This window comes from Anser anser, assembly GCF_964211835.1.
Source record: "Anser anser genome assembly, chromosome: 29".
In the NCBI taxonomy this organism is placed as follows: domain Eukaryota; kingdom Metazoa; phylum Chordata; class Aves; order Anseriformes; family Anatidae; genus Anser; species Anser anser.
In genome coordinates, this window is record NC_139750.1 from 1198227 (window position 1) to 1207369 (window position 9143).

The window sequence follows — 9143 nt, forward strand, 5'->3', positions numbered from 1 at the left end:
AGCAGCAGGACGTGGCCTTTTCACTGCTGCTCTCTTTTGGCTTCCACTTTGTTCTCTTGTTCCCTTGCATTTCTCTTAGCCCTCAGATCACGTGTGCCTTGGTGACAGTCCTGATGTCTCTACAGTGGCATCTCTGCCACATGTCTGCACTCGTCTGCCAAAGATAGTGTCAGAAATACAACCAAGGACACCTTCCCTGGACAGGCCTCTTGCTTTTCTGGGCTTCACCATGGATCAGAGTCCCATAGTGATCACTGAAGGACTGTGGGATGCCTTCTTGGTTGTACATAGCCTAGCAAATAGTAGCTGGCCTTTCACTGGCCTGGGAGTGTCCCACTGGTGCTGGGCCTGATGGCAAATCGCATCCTGGAGAGGAATCTGGAGCTGCTCTGTGCGTGGGACAGGCCTCTTGTGCTGGCCTGGGGAGCGGGGCTGGCCCTGAGAGGCACAGAGACTCTGTGCTGGGGATCTCCCAAGCAAGAGACCAGGGCTCCTCCAGCTTCACTGACCTCCATTTCCTGAGCCATGGCTGGCCCCAGCCCAGGGGCTGCTGGGGAGGCCCAGAGCCGCCTTTGTCCCAGCAGCTGCGGTGTCTTGCGAGGGGCTGGGGCTGTGGTGGCCGGGCCCAGAGCCCTGCAGCAGCCTGCGGTGGGCACTGCTCTGGGGCCAGCCCAGCCTGGGCTGTTGGGCTGGGCTGGGCTGTGTTGGGGAGAGGGCAGGGAGGTGGGGAGAAGTGGGCAGTGGTTGGGCTGGTTTGGGCATTGCCTGGCAGAGGGCAACAGCAGCGTCAGGGAGCAGTGGGAGCATGCAGGGGAGGGCTCCCAGCAGGACTTGGTGATGCAGAGCCAGGGCTGGGGAAGGGAGCCCAGAGCTGCAGGGGCAGGGGAGAGGAGGCCGCTCTGGGCCCTTGCTGGCCTAGGCAGAGCAGGAAGGGGGCCCAGGGCATTCGTCCCCTCACCGCAGCCTGCCAGGACCTGCAAGGCAGTCATGGAGTGTCCAGGGCCAGGCTCTGCACTGTGGCCACGAGCCCTGCCTGCCCTCCTCCTGCCACGCTCCGTGCGGTGGCAGCAACAGAGGGGACCCCCAGACAGCCCCTGCACGGGGCTCTGCCAACCACGTCGCCCCAGCCCTCTTCAGCGCCCTCCTTGATGCTCTTTGATGCATGCCAGTACCTCCCAGTGTGTGCCGGCCAGTACATCTGCTGAGGCCCAGTGAGGCTGCTGCAGGGGCACAGAGCTCAGCATGGCCCTTGCAGCCCTCTGCCCTGCGCCTGCCTCTCCCCTTGCCCTCAGCCCCAGCCTTGTCTCTGCAGGCAGAAGCGCTCTTGGCATGGGCTTCCTGGCCTCCCCTCGCCTGCGCACAGCTGCTGCCCACTCAGGCTGCTGGCACAAACGTGTGCTCACAAGCAGCACCACCCCTTGGGCTGCTTCTCCTGGCCTCCCCCACCCACTGCTTTGACTCCTTGTCTCTGCTGGGCCCCACCTTCCACACCCACATGTGTCCCTTGGCTGTCAGCTCCCTCTCCCCTGCCCCACAGGATGACATGATGGGGTGGGACGTATTACCGTTATGTGTGGAAGAGTTTTTATAATCCACATTGGTGATGGCACAAAAAGACAGTTCCTTCACCAGTGATCTACATCCTTCTTCAAGTGAATTTTCAGGATCTATATTCATCACAGGAGAAGAAATACTGATGGTCACCTGTACTTGTATTGTCATCGCTTTGTCTATCATGGTGTACTCCCTCATCTTCCAGGTACCTCCACCCACCTTGAATAAGCAATCCCTGTTGAATGTTCCCTTTCCAGCTGCCTGTCTGGACCTATGCACTTCCCATGGTTCTCCTGCTTTGCCCTCCCCTTACCCTTTGACCATTCAGACCACTCTCACTGACCCAGTTGCTGCTTTGAGCTTCATTGAGTTGAAGCTTGCCCATCTATTAGCAGTCTGCCTAATTGTTTCTGTAGCAAGCTCCTCATCATTTATCATTGAATTAGGATCATATGGAATAATACTAATCTTAATACTTTTAATTTCCTATCAATTAATATAAAATGCTTAATTTACAGTGAACCTTTTGGGAAGGTAAAAATCACTGGAGACATTCAAGATGAGGAGATTGCTTTGCTGATTGGAAAATTGCTGCATGTTTTCCTGCTGTTTGTTTTAAAATAAGGAAAAACCCTTCTGTGCCTGTGTGCAGCCAGGTCTCTAAGGAAAGCAGGTGGGAGCTGGTGCAAAGGGGCTGTAACATCCAGCTGCAGACTTCAGTGCAGAAGTCTGGTGTAAGGAAAAGTGATGCAAGTGCCATGTGGCCAATGAGAGAAATGTCAGGGTTGGGGTGGTGAGGAGCAAGGTTGTCCATGCACTGTCAGACCTCAAGAGTCTGCTTTTCCTTCCTATGGACATCTCCATAGGAGAAGCCCTGGATTAATATCAATTGAAGATGCTCAAAACTGAAATGCAACAAAATCCACCCTTTAAAAAGAGAAAAGATTTTTATTAGGTGCTTTTTGAAATCTTCCTCCTTAACTACACCATGAAAGCTCTCCAATTAGCTGTCCAAGTCTTGAAGACCTGAATAAAACTATGGAAGACGTATGTTTCCTTAGGTGTTTCTGCATTTTCATGAATTCCATGGTGGATTTTGAAGCTCAGTCTCTGAACCTCAGATACTGAGAGGAGAATGATGCAATCGTTTGAGAAAGTAAAGTCAGAAGGAAAAGTTGAAGTGACTTGGAGTATTAATGGTCCCCACTGAGGGCCGTTACCAAGAGATTCTCCTCAGGGACTTGATAGGGCAGATAATTGGAGGCCATGCTTACAGATAGGCAAAGCACTGTGCTGAGAAAACTGTGGGTTTGTGGTGGTGAAGTAAAAGGGCCAGGTCCTGACTCCAGCAACTGGGAGGGAAGTTCCTGCACCCCCATGTCTGGCTCAGGGCTCTTGCTGGGGGTCTGTGGGATGTGGTGGTCAGTGTGATGCCACAAGAAGAACAATGATATGACACCTCCCTGGCTCTGCACAGGGTCTCAAGAAAGCAATGACCCCCCTTGCAATAAATATATCTCATCTCCTCCGAAGCTCTATCCAAGGGGACAAAAATGTCAGGGCTGTTGGGGCCTTCTCTTCTTGCCAGCACCCACCTCTTTGTCCTCTCCAGACTTCCCTATGCTGCCCCACACTTTGCCCTATTTCCTTGAAGGCTACAGACACCCATCTCTGTTCACCACCTTGCTCTCATCCCTGCATTTCCGTGGTTTCACCGATGTCTCGTCAACCCTCACCAGCTGTTCCTTAAAACACAAAGCCATGGTCTGATCACAGACACTCTTTGGGTGACCTCTAGCACCACAGCACAACACTTTGAGGGACATTCCTTCTTTATGACCAATGCCAACCTTCCAAGGTGCACTTTGTAGCAGTTTTTTTCTCTCCTGCTCTTTCCTACTACCAAAGAAAGCTCCATCAGGGTGGAAACCACTCCTGAAATAGGCATCCCAACCCATTGGCCTTCTAGTGGCCAGTCAGCCAACCAGACAGAAGTCACCTCACCAGCATCTTCCAAGCCATGGTCCTGCTGCTGGTCTTGCAGCTTCTTGTGTAGACACAACCAAGCCTTGCGCCAGCTGCTGTCCACTCATGTACTCAAGCAGAAGGGACAGGATAAGCCATATTCAGGCCTTCTTTCTGTCTGGGTCCTCCTGGGTATGTAGGCAGAGGGGATCCCACAGTCAGCATACCAACCAGGTGCCTTCTGCTGGCCTAGCAGGATGACTGGCAGATGTCAGCTGAAACGTACAGATCCTAGGTAGAAGTGTGACCTGTCAGCTACTTCAGACAGAAGTGACCTCACAGTCCCTTCCACAGTCACATTCGTCCTGCTGGTGCGGGAGATCCTGAGGCAGAGCTGAGCTCATCAGAGCATTCCCACCCATCTCCTCCTTGTGACCTACAAGCTGCTCAGATCCATGGCCCTTCACATTCATCTTTGAATGCCATGTGACTGCACAGCAATCTCATGGTTCCTGCCCTGCCCCAAGGGAAGAGGAACCTAAAGTTAAGGGTTAGGAAAAGGGTGAAAGGTGAGAAGGTTAATGCACAGGAAGACAGGCTTTGGATGATAGTTGTTCGTGTATGGCATTAGGGACTACGGCGAACCTTTCTGGGTGAGAGATTAAGCAGATGCTTAGTGGGAGGGTTTGGTGTTCTGCTTGGGGTGTCAGGTCTGCGGTTAGGGTATGAGCAAGCTCTTTGGTTGAGGGTTTTGTTTAGGTCTGCTGGAAGACTAGGGTTAAATAGAGCATTTCAATGCTAGTGTTAAGGGCAGGGATCAGGGTGAGCAAGAGAGGGTCATAGAAAGGGGTTATGGACTAATTTTGGCTTCAAGGGATATTGTGGTCAAAAGTTAGAGCAGTGGATTCCTGTCAGGGTGTGGAGTGGCATTTAGATTTAGGTATTAACGTAACAGGTTAAACTAGGGTAAGGGCCTCACATGGCTGCTTTAAGTCAGCTTTATGGTGGGATCAACATTACCTGAATATTCTTACCTCTCCAAAATCGTCAGCTTCTGCTCTCCAACCTCCTCTTTCCTCCCTCAAATCTCACATCTCTCCTGGCCAGGCTCCTCCTGCCTTCCCCATATCAATCATCTACTTAGGGGCAGCTTTCTGATGGCTTTCATGAACTCAGAGCATCTGTCTCACCTCTGTTGGCTACTCAGTTCCTGAGAAAGAAGCAGCTCCTAAGTCAGCATGGAGAAGGACACAAGGGCTGTCAGAACACCCTGCACAATGTGCCCAGCAGCTCTGCAACACCACAAAAGTGCACTTCCTGCCTACGTGGTTTGGTTCCAGAATGGCTCCTATGGACTCAGGGTAACTTCTTCCATGGCCTCATGAAGGCTTTGTGTTCCCCCAGGCATCTGGGAGGCAGTGGCCCCCTCTGTGTAGAAAACTGAAAGCAGCCCTGAAGGATGAATGAGGCAAAAGCTGAAACCTCTGACATGACAACACCCGTTCAAGACCTCTTCCTCAATGGGGCCTACCAGGTACTTAGGGAGAGAGGATCTCACAAACTATGTGCAAAGCAGGCGCATCTGCTGGCCTGTCATGGAGACCAGCAGATGTGACCCTAAAGGCACAGATCCCAGCCAGGAGTCAAGGGATGACCTGTCAGCTACTTCAGAAAGAAGTCAACTCACAGGCCGTTTAACAGCCATTCGCTTCCTACTGGACTTAGAGCTTCTGAGGCACCACTGCCCTCCTAATACGATGTCTACAAAACACCCCCTTCTTGGGCCAGAATCTGCCCAGGTAGAAGTGAGCTGGTTGTGATCCTTCAAGCCCATGGCATTGCTGCTGGACTGACAGCCTCTCTGACGCACAACAGCCAGTTCCATGCCACTTCTGTGGGGTGCGAGGGCAGGAGGGACGTTGCAGGCAATGTTCCAGCCCCGTGCCTGTTTGTGGTCTCTCAGCTCCTTGTGCACAGTGAAGACCACACTCACGTCCAGAAGCCATGTGCCTGAAGCTGGCCTAGAAGACACTCAGGGGAAGTGACCTCCCAGCCCCCGCCCCAGCCACAGTCCCAGCTGGCAGTGCTGCTCTGCAGGGCGAGGGGGCTGTGGTGCCCGGGATACGGGGGCAATCTCCAGGGCTGTGCTGGGCAGGTTGGGAGGCACAGCCAGCTTATGGGGTCACTGCCATTGCTCCAGGGCTGCAAGGAATCACTCGCCAGACTCCTTTGCTGGGGCTGCTGCATGCCCCGGGGCTGCAGAGGAATTTACAAAGATGATAACGCACTTAATGCAGCCTTCCACTGTCATCAGGTGGTGGAGGCTGTAGATGAAGGGAGAGCAGTGGATGTTGTCTGTCCCAACCTTAGGAAAGTGTCTGTCACTCTCACAACACCCATATAAACAAGATGATGAAGTAGCAACCACACAGGTGGAAAGTGAGGTTGATTAAAAGCTCACAGACTGCCTGGGTTCACTGGGTTGTGACCAGTAGAAAAGAATCCAGCCCGCCCCCAAAATTGGGGCCAATAAACTTTGAAAATCCCATAAACGACCTGGGTGATGGCGCAGAGTGTACCCTCCGCAAGTTTGCTGATGATATGAAACTGAGCAGAGCAGCTGGAACGCAAGATTTGGAATGATGTAATCAAGCTAGAGAAATGGGCAGAGAGGAGCCTCATGACATACAGCAAAGGAACAAGAAGGAACAATACCAGGCACCACTACCTGCTGGGGTCAACTGCCTGGAGGTGAACTTTACCGATAAATGACGGGGTTTTCTGGTGGACAACTACCTAAACATTATCCAGTACTGTGCCCTCACAGCAAAGAAGGCCACCAGCATCCTGGGCTGCACTAGTAAAAGCACTGATGGCACCTTGCTGGAGGTGGTCCTTCCCCTCTGTTCAGCACTGGTGAGACCACACCTGGAGTGCTGTCTGGTTCTGGGGTCGCCATTAAGGACAAAGGTAACTAGCAGGAAGAAATGTAGCAAAGGGCCATGAAGATGATAAAGTGACTGAACTATCTTTCATGTGAGGAGAGGTTCGGTTTGCTGGAAGTATTTAGCCTGGAGAAGGGAAGGCTCAGATGAGATCTTATCGATGTGTCTAAGGTTGTGAGGGGAGGGAAGGAGAACAATACAGACACGGTCTTCTCAGTGGTGCCCAGAGACAGGGCAAGAGGCAATGGGCACCAAACAAGATGTTGTAAATTTCATCTGAACTCAGGAAAGTATTTCTTCACAGTGAGGGAGGTCAAATGTCAGAACAGGTTTCCCAGAGAGGTTGATTCATTTCCATTTACAAATATACTCAGAATCCATCTGGAAATGGTCCTTAGCAGCCTGCTCAGGAAAGCTGGACTTGTGAGATCTTCTGGGACTCTTTCTTTCTCAAACAAATGTGTGATTAAGTCATTCTGGAATGTATTGCAGTATTTCTGAGAACTTTTCTGTAGTGTTCTTGCACCCATTGTACTCCAGGTTCCCACGGGGCAGAGATTCATTTTGGAAATTACCCCACTCACCAGGTAACCTTGAGGACCATGGATTACAAGCACCAGCAAGGCCTCAAAACACAGGATTGTCTCGCACACTAATTCCACAGTCCAGCCCCTTGTCCCCTGAGTCAGAAGGGACCTCTGGAGGTGTCCACTACCATCATCTTCTCTGAGCAGTGATAGCTTTACAGGTAGATCAGGTTAGTCAGTGCTTTCTGCAGCTGGGTTTTGAAAATCTCTGGGCCCATGACCAAGTGCTGATCCATTGTCTTGGTGGCTGTTCTCCCAGTATAGACACTGATGCCAGCAGAAGGACGGAGCTAGTCAAATTTCAAAGATCAGCTCCCCTTAGGTAGTGGGGAATGGCCGTCCCTGTGCTCCCAACATGTGATCCCCAAGCTGTTGGTGCAATTGTGCAGAGCAAATGGGCTGCGGTGCTGTGGGGTGAATCTACATTGCTGTGCTGGTCAGGGGGGGAAACAGACTCGGAGAGCTCCGGATCACTGGGTTGGACCAGGCAGAGGTACTTCACGAAGGGCGAAATGGATCGCTCCCAAGTTTCCCTCCCGGCTGCCCGCTGGTTGCCCACTTCCTTCTCTGAGATTGCAGAGTCACAGGTTCCCTGTGAATACCTGGCTTTAATTCTTTCCCTGTGGCTGAGCTCACAGTGGGAGATCTCTCACTTTCAGAGGGGCAGCAGTCACTGCCCACACCACGCTCCGCTGTCCCTGGAGGTACCCTGGGCTGTGCAGGTAGCTCCAGATTCCCCTCCTGAAGGACATCATCTACGGGTCACATGTGGGAATAGCCCTGGCTATGTAATGCAGTGACCGTTTGCTGCCTCTGCTGTCAGCAACCCATGGGTGAGTGTTAAATCTAGCCCTTGGTCTCTGACAGGTCACAATGCAACAATGAGCCATTCCCTCCTGAACTGAAGAAGGAACAGATCCTTGTGGGGAGCAATTCTTTCGGCCTATTCTTGACACTGGTTAGGGAAGGAAAGCCCAGACTTCAGTCAGTACACTCTGGTGATTCCCTTTTATTACGGAGATGTTATGCGGGAGTCTTCACTGACTCACAGTGTTAGATGCACATTTATACAGCTTCCATATGGGACAGAACAGGTTCATTCATTCACTGCACTGGGGGGAATCCAAATATTTATGTAGGAACACAAGAATCCCAAGTAGTCAAAATGACAACAAGAAAAAAAATATATATATATATCTGCTAAGGACAACGAAAATACAAGCCTGGAAGGTGACGTACTAGGCTTCATTACTGTAGAGTGAAGGTATCTTTATGAGTACTGAAAAACATCCCCCAAATCAGTTTCCTAACTGCATCCTTCAGCTCCTTGTTCCTCATGCTGTAGATGAGGGGGTTCACTGCTGGAGGCACCACCGAGTACAGAACCGCCAACAAAAGATTCAGGGATGAGGAAGAGATGGAGGGGGGATTCAGGTAGGCAAACATGACAGTGCTGATGAACAGGGAGACCACAGCCAGGTGAGGGAGGCACGTGGAGAAGGCTTTGTGCCGTCCCTGCTCAGAGGGCATCCTCAGCACAGCCCTGAAGATCTGCACATAGGACAGCACAAGGAAAACAAAACATCCAATACCTGAAGAAAAACAAAACATTATGAACCCAAGTTCTCTGAGGTAGGCATCTGAGCAGGAGAGCTTAAGGATCTGTGGAAGTTCACAGAAGAACTGGTCCAGGGCATTGCCTTGGCAGAGGGGGAGGGAAAAGGTATTGGCAGTGTGCACCAAAGCACTGAGAACACCAGCACCCCAGACAGCTGCTGCCATGGTGACACAAGTTCTGCTGGTCATTACGGTCATATAGTGCAGGGGCTGGCAGATGGCAACATAGCGGTCATAGGCCATGACAGTGAGAAGATAAAACTCTGCTGTGACAAAGACAACAAACATAAAGACTTGAGAAGCACATCCCAAGTAAGAAACGTCCCTGCTGTCCAAAAGGGAGTTGGCCATGGCTTTGGGGACAGTGGTGGTAATAGTGCCCAGGTCGAGGAGGGCGAGGTTGAGGAGGAAGAAGTACATGGGGGTGTGGAGGCGGTGGTCGCAGGCTACGGCTGTGAGGATGAGGCCGTTGCCC